The 11,564-nt window shown below is 40.0% G+C and overlaps 1 pseudogene; it reads left to right on the top strand.

Annotated features, from left to right (window-relative positions):
• The first annotated feature begins 382 nt into the window (after positions 1–382).
• Positions 383–11,564, top strand: part of LOC119888687 — a 35,023-nt pseudogene continuing 23,841 nt past the window's right edge.

The raw sequence follows: 11,564 nt of genomic DNA, 5'->3' as shown, positions 1-11,564 counted from the left end.
TTGACCGTGAGGCACGGCGTGTAATTATGGAGACTGACTTGAGTTAAGTTATTATTGAATAAATGTTTTATTTTTTGTTATGTTAATAAATGGATTGGCATATCCGACGTTAAGTTCAGACTTTTGAAAGTTTATTATTTTATTTTATTATTTTAAGCCAAAGGAAACAGCACGCCTGAAACACGTGTGCAAAACAACTTAAATGTGCGCCAACAGTATGATTTCTTCACTTTGTCCAGACCAAATGAACTTAACTACAAGTGTGAAAGCACCCATAGTCAAATTGTCCCCATAGAAGGTAGCCGCTCCTCCATGCATGGTGTGCTGGGCTGCAGCTTCATGCCTCCATCTAGTGGACTGATAGTAGAAGTCTAGAAGCTGATGGCAGCTTCCTCTGCCTCACGCTGCTGTCTGACTGCATTCAGCTGCCACTGATATGAAACAGAAACTAGCAGCCAATCAGTGGAGGAGCAGCTGATCTTTTTCCAGGAGGAATGATGGAAAGGAGGATTTGAGTTGATGTGCAGATGAATGATTTGTGTTTCCTCTCCAGGTGAAAGTGGATGATTCAGTCTTGATTTCCTGCTTTAATTCAACTATGTCTTCTTCCTCAGACTGAGTGGCTGTAACCTCTCAGAGAGAAGCTGTGAAGCTCTGTCCTCAGTTCTCAGCTCCCAGTCCTCTTGTCTGAGAGAGCTGGACCTGAGTAACAACAACCTGCAGGATTCAGGAGTGAAGCTGCTGTCTGCTGGACTGAAAAGTCCAAACTGTACACTGGAAACTCTCAGGTTAGGATTCATTAACCCACCAGTACAGTACCTGTTCAAACCCCGGCTGCTTGGAATGGGCGGATTGCTGATTAAAAAAAATAAAAAATGGAAACTGTTAATTTGAGGTGTGAATGAGTATATACACAAGAGTATGTATGAAACTGTAGCATGGCTAAAACTTAGCTATGAATTTTAATACATTTATGAGAATTAATACCCAGTTATGAATTTTAATATTTCAGAAAATATCAAATCTCTCGTTTCGGGGCACCATTGGAGTTGTTATTATCCTAGACTCTAGGAACTCTAGGTAGCTTTTAATAATTATACAATTATTACTAGTGATCAGTTGGTTAATAATCACTAAATTATCTTAAATCAGTCAGTCTCATATCTAAAGGGTCAATTCTCTTGGCAGGGACGTGGAGATAGTCAACACACACAGTTCCTTGATTACAGTGAATTTATTAACTAACTAAAGCGATATAAAAGGGTGGTTAAATACATCATGACAATAAACAATGGCTGAACAATGAGAAATGGAGGTTCGATTGTGGGAAGCATTTGACTCATACGGCAGAGGACAACTAATGAAAGTAAGCTATGAGTTTAGGAGTTAAAAGAAAATATTAACATTATGGGACATCCCTGATCAAAGAATGTTTGTTGGGTCTTACTGCTTGTCGACGGCCTGCTTTGGCCTGTTGCACGGGTCCCACGCTAGCTGCCCGATCCTGGCTTTTTGCTAGGGATTCTCCGGGGTTCTCCGTGTCTGGCAATTCGGCTGTTTTCAGGTTTCCTTTATTGTCGCTGGCGAGACCACGTGGCTTGGTCTGACCTCGGTGAAGTTGGCTCGACGAACAAGCTTAAAAGGGAACTTGGTCGTTCCTGAATTAGTCCAGTCTAACTTAACGGACTGATAACTTTAACAAAAGAGAGGGGAAAAAATAAAACGATCGATGTCGCGGCACTTCGCTTATGTAGCTTCAAGCGAAACAAAGGCTTCGTTGCGCTGGTCGAACTCTTAGGGCGTTGCCTGGAGAGGCACGCCGGACCGTGCCGAAGCGTCCAATAATAAGCGTCAAATATTTTCCACAATCAAACCTCACTGGTCAAACAGTTGTACCGTTCTAAGTTAAGCATTTGGTAACAGGAAAACAATTGTCACATTATTGGTCAGGATAAGTGGGTGACCTATACATTAACACATTTCCGACGATGGTATGTAATACTTATTTCGTCCACTTGGGGGAGCTCAGGTTACATGAGGAAAGCTTAGATTAATCTTTCCTTAGGAACTGGGGAATTCAGCCTTAAATTCAAGCTGGATAATTAATAGAGTATAGTATGACATTTCTTTATCATTTCTAAAGGAATGTGAGAAAGTATTGTGAACAAGCATTAGTTACACATTAAATGAAGGAGTGTCCTTAATCTTGCTGAAAATAAAAACACTGCAAAAGTAACTTAATTAGATTCTTTTCAGCGCTAATATCAACAATAGATAGCAGTTATGCATTGGGTCTTTGGAGACTGCAGTCTTTGTTTGTTTAAAGTTCGGCTGTCCTGGATTATGTCACACTTAGGCATAAAAGGGGGTGTCCCTTTGATGGGGTAATGAAACACAGAGCAATGTCAGTTGCCACGGTTACGTGTATGGGGGGGCAGTTTTGATAGGCTGTTCAGAGAAATGCTAATCGCTGGTTAGTGTCCCTTTTGTCAGTTTAACAGTCAGGCACCGCGTTATCAGCTTCGGAATCAAAAAGGTGCCAGTTTTATGGTCAGGGATAGCACTTAGAGAAAGTAACTTTCGACCCCCCTTCTGTTGGGGTCTCTTCAGCAGTCTGTTGAAGTTGATCTTTAACCCCCCTGCTCCTCTCTGGGAGAGGAAAAGAGGTATTTGGAGTAGCTCCAAATTTATTTAATATAAAATGCACAAATCCACACTGTTGTCCCACTACAAAACTAACATTCTCTAACACAAAGAACAGTCGTTAAGACTACCTGTGGCCAAGACTGAACGACCATCGTTGGTATCTTCACTGTAACGACTGTCGTCACAGCAACAAGGAACACTAACGAACCAGCGGTATCGATGACCCGGGATAACGACCCCACTGAGGTTAAATAGCTGAGTTTCCCTGCCAGTCAGTCAGAACTGAAGAAGTGCTTTGGATGAGGGACGAAACGTCTTCCAGTATCTTCAACCAAGTCCAGTTGCCCTTGATTTTAACCTTCGTTGGGCTACCACATTAATCTTAGAAATTCTTTTTCCGTCTACCCTGGCTCCATTTTAATTGCAATGGATAAAATATTCAGTTGTACCTTTTAACCTAAATCTTAATCATATTACACATAAAAAATAAGTCCATAAAATACAAAATTGAGAAATTTACTCAATATGATGCCAACTAGCTTCCCAGGCTTTGTCATCCACCACGGTATTAGATTTAACTATTAACTTGTGTTTAAACTCCTCGTTTCCTCTCAAAATCAAAGTGCATTCTTCTGGGGGAAAATACAGAGCATGCGTCATTGTGAAAAAATTCTGCATGGCCTAACTCGCCCCTTTTATACTAACGCACACCAACTCCAATTAAGTTAACACCGACTCAACTAACCAACATCTTATTCACCATTGTAGAACAGTGTAAATCCATTGTAGGCGGTCAGAATTTGTCAACACAGAGTTTGCTTGATAACCCTGAGTTAACTCTGAGTAGGTTGAACTCCTTCTGTAGTAGAGGCCAATGTTGTGCTCCACTTCTTTGGCCTGTACTACAAAGGGAGTTCAACGTGGCATCGCTTTTTAACGCCCTGGTTACCCCTTTAGCATAATTTTTAGATGTGTTAGGCTCCGCGGTCAAGTTAGCAACGCTTAGCAATTACAAATATGTAACGTCCGGTAAAGCTAGCAACAATAAATATGCAATGTCCGGTTACGCTTTCAAAATAAAACGGCGTTTCGAAAATAGGGCAATTTATACTTCTGCGTCAAATCAACTGCGTAGGTGATGGTGTAGGGTGCGCAGAGGCTACGCCGTCACCTGACGTGCACCTCCTCAAAAATGTAACTACACGTCGAGTCGACGCGGACCGTAAGCTCTGTGATTGTTCGGGTGGGTAGCCTCGCAATGCCTCCGAGCCGACAGGAAGAACCCCGCTCATATGTGTCAATATATTTGACCGTCGCAACCCAAGCGAAATGACTCGTTTCACTATCAGAATGTGATTCTGTCAGTAACAATTGAAAAGGCTACACCAGCCGCACGTTTACAATTTTATATCCATTTACATTAGCGGAGCGCTAAACCGGAAGTTAGCCTGCTCGGCCAGCAAAGTCAACACAGTGGACGCTGTAGTGCTACTGCCGACTAGCATTTGGGGGTGTAATTGCAGAATGACGGACACACCTACGCACAAGTATAAATGCATGGCTATGTGCGTAGCCTACGGCGTAGGTACACACGTAGACCCTACGCAGGAGTATAAATGGGCCTTTAGGGCTGTCCCACTGTCAAAAATCGTCAAGTACGCGAGGGTCTCTCGCGGATATTTTGAGCCCTTTTTAGACCCTTTTCGTAAGTCTGCATTTCTGCAGACTTTGGCTGAGGGAATTGCCCACAGTTCATAGCGGTATGACGTGAAACACGAGGGTTACCGTGGGAAGCCCGGAAGCAAGAGAAATATCACGGCAAATCGGCGTTATTGGAGAAGAAGAAAACTGATCAACACCTACGCTGATGTCAGAATTGTTAAGTTTTCATAACTTAAGACTTATTTTAATTTTTGCTTAATGATGCTATTTGACCAATAATAGTGTATTGATGATTGACAATACCTGTGCTCCACTCTGGAGGGCGAGAGCCTGCAGGACTTAAAAGTAAGCCAAAAACATAAAATAAAGTGTGCAATGTGTTTCAGCGTCGTCAGGGTAACGTGATAAAGTGGCAAAGGGCTGTCCCGTTCCTGTTTACAGCATTTTGAGCCCTTGCAGCCTCTTAAACTCAATCACTTTCCAAGTGACATCAGTAAAGTCTGTGAGGGTTCAGGGCTTAGGGGGGTCATTGAGATTGGGCTCAAGAAGGTTCCTCACTGAGTGAAGTGAACCGGAAGTGTTTCAGTGGCAGCCATAATAAGAGCTGGTTGAATTCTCTAAAAGCTAAGGAAAGGAGCCTCAATGCTTCCTTTCATATCTCATTTAGCATAGGGTACACCTGACCATCCTTTACGAAAGGAAAGGAGAGAATGCCGTCCAACAATTCCTTGCGGCGGCAACATTTAAAGCGGCGCACGTTCTCAAACTCAAACGATAAAATCCATAAACCACATTTAGCAAGATCCTGCAATACAGACAAACATTATGATACTTTAATAAGACTCACAATTATCATCTTTCTTTTGGTTTGTTTTCTTTTGGCTTTTTTGTAATCTGATACTGTTTCAACACCGTTTTATGTTTTGGGTTGTTGAAATAAGCCATTAAGTGTTTTCTACAATAAAAAAAAAAAAAAATCAATCACCAACCATGACGAATAAAGGAGGTTTATCACCATGTAAGTTACCATTGGCTAATAAGCCTTTTCTCTCTTATGCCATAACTTGCTAATATGCATATATCTCAAACTGTCATCAATAACTGCAACCCATGGAGCTGTTACTGGTCTTGTAACGTGATCAAAGTGAGGATAATGTTGCAGCGTGTAGCTTTATGTGTGAACTACTCAATGACTCATCAAAACGGCTCCCGGACACATTTCAGACACGTCGCCGACTCCAGCCAGATATCTAGCACGCCAAATATCTGGAGGAGTCGGCCGACTGACATCCACGAGCAGGCAGCTACTTTTTCACTGCAAAACATGTTTCACTCTCCTCCAGCACGGTGGTTAGCATTGTCGCCTCGCAGCAAGAAGGTCGTGGGTTCAAACCCCGGTTGCCCCGGCCTTTCTGTGTGGAGTTTGCATGTGGGTTCTCTCCAGGTGCTCCGGCTTTCTCCCACCGTCCAAAGACATGCAGTCTAGGTTAATTGGTGACCCTAAATTGTCCTTAGGTGTGAGTGGTTGTTCGTCTATGTGACCCTGTCAGCTGGGATTGGCTCCAGCGACCCTGTACGCAGGATAAGCGGTTGACGATGGATGGATAATACATTATGTTTATATAGTGCTTTACACAGTCCTCAAAGACACTTTACAGAACAGAAAATAAGAAAAAAGCAACCTTAATATACAAAGATTAGAAGATAAAAAATAAAATAAAAACAAACCTTCACTTCACTCCTATTTTGATGCATAACTGTTGATAATGAACCAAATTTTGAATAATTGTTTGCAAACCATTCTACAGTCAAATGTTCTGTTGCCTTTATTTTAAGTAATTGGGTGGGTATGAGACATGAGAGGTATCTTACTTCTGTTATGGTGAATTACATACAATACACAGTGTACACAGGGAAAAGGGAAAACAGAGGAGAAACAAGGACTGAGGGCGTGGAAAAGCCAAACCGTGACACAGTGTGGCAAACGGTTCAGTCCTTTCTCACTAGTTTATCACTTCAAAATGTTCTCTAACATTGCAGATATTGTGTACATGTGTATGAGAGGAATGTAATGTCCATGTATGATGCTGAAAGAGGATGTACTGACCCCTCCTCCTCCCCCACCCCTCCTCCTTTCAGGGTAGATCCTGGTGGAGTCCGATGGTTGAAACCAGGTCTGAGGAAGTGTAAGTTTGTTTTTCATGTGATTCTTAAAAAACAAAACAGCACACATTCAACCATCTTCAGACTGATTTTACTCAGGCTACATCCACACTACTACTACACTTATACATTTTAAAATACAGACCTTTTGCTACATTTGCACCTATAGGCTGTGCACATGCTGGTATGAACAGAGATTGTTTTATTTTTTAAAGTCTGTTTTAAACTAAAACTTAGCAGTGTGAATGTAGCGTCATTCAAAGCTCTGTCATCATCAAAGTGTCAATCAATAAACAGATGATAGATCAATAACTGCAGCTGTATTCTCTCCATCAGATTCCTGTGAACTCACAGTCGACACAAACACAGTACACAGAAAGATCAAACTGTCTGACAACAACAGGAAGGCGACATGTGTGGAGGAGGATCAGTCGTATCCTGATCATCCAGACAGGTTTGACTACTATTCTCAGCTGCTGTGTAGAGATGGTCTGACCAGTCGCTGTTACTGATGATGGTTACTATATCTGGTACAATAACACAGGAACATCCATCACCTGCCCCTCCTCCTCCTCCTCCTCCTCCTCCTCCTCTGGTAGAGTAGCAGTGTATGTGGACTGTCCTGCTGGCTCTCTGTCCTTCTTCAGAGTCTCCTCTGACACACTGATCCACCTCCACACCTTCAACACCACATTCACCGAACCTCTTTATCCTGGATTTGGGTTCAGGTTCTTGTGGCCTGGTGACTCAGTGTCTCTGTGTTCTCTGCAGGAGGGAGAGTCTGCACCTGTTGGGTAACAGATCAGTTGAGTCTGTACAGGATCACAATCTTTATATGTAGATGTCAAATGAAGAGCCTGTCTGCTAGTTCTGACTGAAGCCCCATTTCCACTGCACGGTACCAGCTCGACTCGCCTTTGTTTGGTTTTCCATTGTAGAAATGTTGGACCTGTATCTGCTACCAGGTACTTTTTTTTCGTATCACCTGTTGAGGTTTCAAGCAAGCTGAGGGATACTAAAACACAGCAGGCTGCTGATTGGTCAGAGAGAATATTCACTATTCACTGCATCATCATTGTGTGCACCAGACAGAGGCCAGCAACAGAAAGTTTTATATTTTAATTCTTGCATTTTACCAGTGTTTGTATCAGTCATGTTGTAATGAACGCATGTCATGTTTTGTAAAAGCCTGTTGGAAGTTGTTCATATAAAAAATCCTAAAAAGCATAATGTGATGCTTTTTCAGTCAGCTGATCAGATCAGGATGCTAAAACTGTTTTAATTTCTTTAATAAAATTTAATAAAATTAAAAGTAAAAAAAAGGGACAATAAGTAAAACATTAGAAAAATTCTAGTCAGAATTTTGAAACTCAATGTATCAGTCAAAGTCAAAATATCTACTTTGAGTAAAATTTAGGAAAATAGAAGTAAAAATAGAATTTACGATAGAAATTCAACTTGAGAAGAATAAGTCGAAGTTTTCACATGTAGATTCTATAATATGGGATAGTCAGTCAACTGTGATAAAGTAAAAAAAAAAAAAAACTAAATCAATATTTCTAAAGAAAATTTAGAAACATGATCATATTTGCAGTCAACATGATGTGATTGTGAGTTACAGAAGGTGTTTTTTTAAGTCATGAAATGTGAATTCAAAAGTACATAACTCGGAAACAATCTTCAAATGTATTCAAAAATAATAGGTCGACCTGCGAAATTTGAGATGTGCTGCAGGTTTAAATTCTACTCTTTCTACATGTACAGAGCTGTTATAACATTTAGTTTCAAATTGTCAGTTTCTAGTTTCAAAGTTTAAAAACTAATTGGCAGATGTCTTTAATTTCTTTGTTTACTTCTAATATTTGAGTTTGCGCAAATTAAATATGGAGACAAATATCTATAGGCTTTGAAACATTCAAATTTAGTTTTAGTAGATGCACATTTTCTCAACCTCTAATTAATCTTCAATTAATACTTATGTAACTGGGCGACATATGTAAATGATTGACAGATGAATATATATTAGTATGATTGCTGGAGTTTAAATTCTCTAAAATGAAATATATTTATGATCTCTTGTTTTTTCCTTCCAATCAACACAAATAATCCTGATCACAGTATTGAACAAAATGATCATTAGCGCAGTGATTCTTCCTCATCAGTCAATATGTTTATCAGTGTTTTTGGCTTGTTTTTAGTTTCTCAATTCATACAATTCCAATTTTGACAGTGAATCTTAGGTTCTTGTTGTTGATCAGAGTTAGAAGTAGCTGTGTGATGTGTGCACAGGTTTGTGAAATATTATCAGGTGAGTCGTTTTGTCATGAGAAGCCAGCTGCAGTGTTGGAGTTTGGCCACTAGAGGGAGCTGCTGAGTTTCATAACTAAATCAAACACATAAAAACAGATGCAGAGTCAAAAATACAAAAATTGTTTTCATAATTTAAGTCATCTTAATTTTTTAATTTTTAATATTCCTCTTTACCATTTTATATATATTTGATGTAACAGAAAATGCACTTTCAATTGAAAGTATTTCTCCGTTTCTGGCTTTGGTTAGGTTTTGTGGCTCCGTGCAGCTCAACACATCAAACTCCATTCACTACAACTAAGATTTAAGGTGTGTGATTGGATTAAGATTAGCACTAGAAGGCAACAGCAACAAGCTGCACTTTATAACTTTATCATGGACGAAGAGAGTGAACAGAAATATTGAGATGTGGAAACAGCTAAGATTAATGGTATTATGAGAAAATGTTGATCTATAGATGCCATAATTAAATTAACTCTTTGAATCTTTTTTAAAAATTAGATTCAATAGGTTTATTATTGGGCGAAGCTTCTAACTATTTCTATAAAACATCTTTTACAACAAGAAAACAAAAGTTCTTTTAATGACTACATCTCCCATGAGTCTCAGCCATCAGCAGGCTGTTGAAACCTCGTGTCAGCTGTAGTTCTTGAGAACTCATACTTGTTGTTAATGTGATGAAACCTTTGAAACAGAAGTCTGACATCAACAAATCTTTACTCAAGGTCGACTTACTCACTTTTAAACACATCTAACTGTTCCTAATCCATCCAGTGTGGACCTTGAGTTAAGATTTTTATTTGGGGCCAAAATCTGTGTTCAGACATCAATGTCCAGTTCAGCTGTAGATACTTGTTTACATTGAAATATGGACAGAATGTTTTTACCAAAATAATTACTGCATTTTAATAATTTGATCATTCTTCTCACTGTTACGGAAGCTCTAAGAGGCCATACATTAATTTTTTTTTTTACTCCATTTTCCCATTATAACGGGAAAATTATGTTTTGATGTCGAGATAACAAACCATAGCTGAATACAGGGGTGCGTTTCTTTAAGATAATTTCAGAGTAAATGTCTGTGTTACTGGTTAGCTCAGTTGGTAGGGCACATCTGTGTGTTTGACTCTGGCTCTCAACAACATTTTTTTCTTCTTTTGTGAGTTTGTATTATCCTCTTCAGCAAAGTTGTTATGAAGAGATTCCGAGGAATCCAATGGCACATTCCCCGACGGCTATTTCAAAGGTTATAGTCATCAGGGAATGTGTTAAATGGATTCCCCTGAATGAGAAGCACAGGAATCTCCTCTGCAGCTCATTGATGGGGAAATGAGCTGCAAAAAAATATTTATGCCCGCCCACCGAAAAGTGTGCACGTATAAAAGGCCTCTCCCTCCCGGGCTGAATTTCAGTGCCAGTACCATCCCTGGCTCGAGTATAGCTCTGGCAAACATCCTCGCTCCTTCAGGTGCATTTTAGGAATTGAGCCGTCCTTCCAGATGGTGCACTGAGAACGATTTTCGGGTCACGGGAAGGAAGACAGAGGGTCGAGGAGGTACAAAATAGGGACATGAGAAGAGCCCACAGCCTCTGGTGGTTAACTAACTCAGATTGTATCTTATTCTTTCGGATGTGGTAGGCAACAGAAAAAGTTAACATGCTAGCCTACACCTGACTTTGTGCCACTTCTTTGCTGATTTTCAAAATAAAAGTGAGCAAAGCCCTGTATCTCTTTCTTAAGAACTGACTATGGTGGGGTATAAAACCCCATATCCTTTACTGAAGTAGAAATACCACCAAGAAAAGTAAAAGTTAACAGTACAGTTCTTTGTGTTTTAATATTGTTCAATGTGTGCAGGCCAGAGATCTTCACAAGTTTATGCTGCTTAAGTCTCTCTTTGGAATAATAATTGGTTCATCGCTGTGCATCAGGTAGGGAATGCACTTTGCTCTGCATGTTGATCATCTATAGTTTACTTATTTTTGTTTAACACAAATATTCAACTCTTATCTACATGATGGTATTGATAAGATCACTCAGGACCAGCCTATTGAACTAAGTAGAGTAAGTCTACATATTAGAGAGAAACCTGTGTTTAATCCACCCATTCTTACTTTCTCCCTGTGCTTCTCAAAAAGTATGTTTCCTGAATAAATAACAGCTGCTGCGTAAAAGCCAAGATCAGTTTCACAGGCGACATTTTGTTTAATGAATTCACCGTCTGACATGTAAAACAAATAGCAGCCAAGTTTAATAAGCTGTAAATGAAAAGTGAAAGATTTTCTGCCGGGTTGTGAAAGAGTGATGCAGGCTGCTTTCCAGCACCAGTGGCATAATGTGCAGACCAGTCAGACTGCATACTTTGATAAAACCAGTTCTGATGGAGAGACAGCAGCTTCAGTTTACAGGGCTGATTATTGGCGGAGTAACCGTGATATTAATGAGCAGGTCTCTGTTTTTACAGACGGACTTGGACGAGACGCCATCAAGCTGCTGATCTGACGGACATCCACAGGAACAAGCTGAGTGAGTCTCATGTTGTTTTTTGTAATGGCAATCCAGGCTCTTTGAAGATTTAAATTAGTTTGGCTCATTTTTTCCTCTGTGATTGTCTCACTGTCCATATAAAGAGGAGTGGCTTTAGGACAGGCAGTGAAATTTAGCCACAATAATAAGAACAACTTGTTACGCAGCTTATGTGACGTTAAACACTTTTGTTTCTTTGCCAACCTCATTCATTTAGTCAATGGTGTCTCCTATAGTGTTTATAGGACTTATCAAG

Source organism: Micropterus salmoides, unplaced genomic scaffold (genome assembly GCF_014851395.1).
Source record: "Micropterus salmoides isolate LMB-PRFRI ecotype aquatic unplaced genomic scaffold, ASM1485139v1 Ms_hic_scaffold_1, whole genome shotgun sequence".
Taxonomy (NCBI): Eukaryota; Metazoa; Chordata; class Actinopteri; order Centrarchiformes; family Centrarchidae; genus Micropterus; species Micropterus salmoides.
This window is presented reverse-complemented; position numbering and strand designations above follow the sequence as displayed.